Here is a 1,989-nt window from a genome sequence, read left to right as displayed (position 1 = left end):
CGCAGGGGCGCTGGGCCAGGGAGCCGTGGGACCCCGGGGCTGTTCGGAGCCGAGCCCTGGGCTGCAGAGGGAGCAGCCGCGGCCGCGTCCCCCTGCGCTTGCAAGGAGTCGCTGAGCGCTCACAACTTGTCTCTGCGCCACGGAGCCCGCCACCGTCCACTCGGGCTGGGGCTGGAGCTGGGAAGCTAAGAGGCGCCGTGGGGCTGAGCGACAGCTTTCCCACATCGGCCTGGGAAGCAGTGGGGAGAGCGGCCCCCCCACGGCGTCACCATCACTAGTGGGTAAAGCGTGGTTGAGGGGCAGCTGGGGCCGCCCTGCCCTCTGCTGTGGCTGGCCTCCCTCAGCGCCTCCGTCTCGCTCTCCGTCTGCGCAGCGGTGGCACCAGGAGATTTTCTGCTAAGTAACCCTGCTGACTTCTCAGCCCCAGGGGGGAGGGCTCTCCCGCTGAGGGGCTCAGCATGCCCCAGGGGGCTCAAATCTGCTGAATCTAACGGGGAACGGGGAGGAGGGAGCACCCCTGGTCTCACCACTGAGGCCTGGGCATCCGGGGTGTAGGCAACGGACAGAGGAGACCCAGAGCTCCAGAAAGTTCCAGAAGTCTCTTGGCCTAAAATTGAATCCCAGCATTATCGTGAACCCAAGTTCGAGGGGCTGCCAGGCAAGAAGCCAAGCCTCCACGTCCTGGGAGCTGAGAGCACAGGCCAGAGAAGCAAGCCCACCTCAAAGGTGTGGGCTCTGAGCTCCAGGGAGCCCCCGCTTCGCCTACGCCCACCCTGCTGAGCTCAGTGGGCTCTGCTGCTTCACAGCCCTGAGAGGCGAGGAGAGGCCGACTCCCAGGGACAGCGCCTCTGTGGGGCTCGCCGGTGCACCAGCACTCCGGCCTGGGNGGTCTCACTTTGCAGTTAGAGCCCTGAAGGGCTGTCTCAGTCCTGGGATCTGAGTGCCCTGTGGGATGCCCCCTCCTCAAGCAGGGCCGGGAAAACACGGGCCTGCCCGAGGGCCTTGCTGGGAGGCTGCGCTCACCACACTGGCCCCCAGCCTCCTGCCCAGGAAGTGCTGAGCCCAGGCGGAGGCAGAGCGCTGCCCGGCATGAGGCCACTCCCCACACCGCCCAGCCCACAGCTGGCACTCTGTGGCCCCTTGCTATTGGGATTAGCTTTGGCTGCATGAAAAAGAAAATCCGAAGAACACAAGTTGAAAGGAGATTATTTTCTCTTCTGCAAGAGAGATCTGGCCGCTGGCCGCCCCAGGCAGCGCTGACACCCACAGAGAGCCCTGGGAAGCCTATTCCATCCTACTATCCGCTACGGCATTTCTGGGCTGGTCCTCATCCTCAGGGATCCACATGGAGGGTGCGGCTCCAGCCACCACATCCCCAGTCCGTGCAGCAAACAGGAAGGGAAGGAGGAGGGGCACACCCCTTTTCCTTTTAAGGTGCTTTCCCAGAAGCCTATGTAACATAGCTGCTCCTAACTCGTTGGTCAGAGCTTGGTCACATGGCCACTCCCAGCTAAGGGAGGCTGGGAAATGTAGTTTTCTAAAGCTGGTGGCAACTTACTCCTAGTAGAGGGGAGAATGCGTATGGGGGTGCTAGCCGACTTGCCACCCTCGCACCCTGGCAACTCCGCCCGATTCCTTGTCTGCCTGCCCAGCCCCCTGACCCAGCCTGGTCCCCCCCACCACTCCCACCCCCACCGCCAGCTGGGCATTGGGGGCCATGGGCTCACCCAGCTGTAGGCCACACCCTCCAGCGGGCACGCACCTGGCCAGCGGCCTGCTGCTTCACGCCACTTTGTTCACATCTCTCTCTCCGTGACCCCCCACGCCCCACACCCCCACTGCCCTCTCTGCCCACCCTGGACTGACACCCGTGCCCTCCCTCCTCACCCACTCTTCCTCACTGGGCAGTGTCCAGGCGTCTCTGGTGTCGGCACCCTCAGCTGCCCTCCTTCCAAAGCCAGAGTTACCCAAAGAGCTATTTACACTCGC

Source organism: Crocuta crocuta, unplaced genomic scaffold (assembly GCF_008692635.1).
Source record: "Crocuta crocuta isolate KB4526 unplaced genomic scaffold, BGI_CrCroc_1.0 scaffold179, whole genome shotgun sequence".
NCBI lineage: Eukaryota > Metazoa > Chordata > Mammalia > Carnivora > Hyaenidae > Crocuta > Crocuta crocuta.
This window is presented reverse-complemented; position numbering follows the sequence as displayed.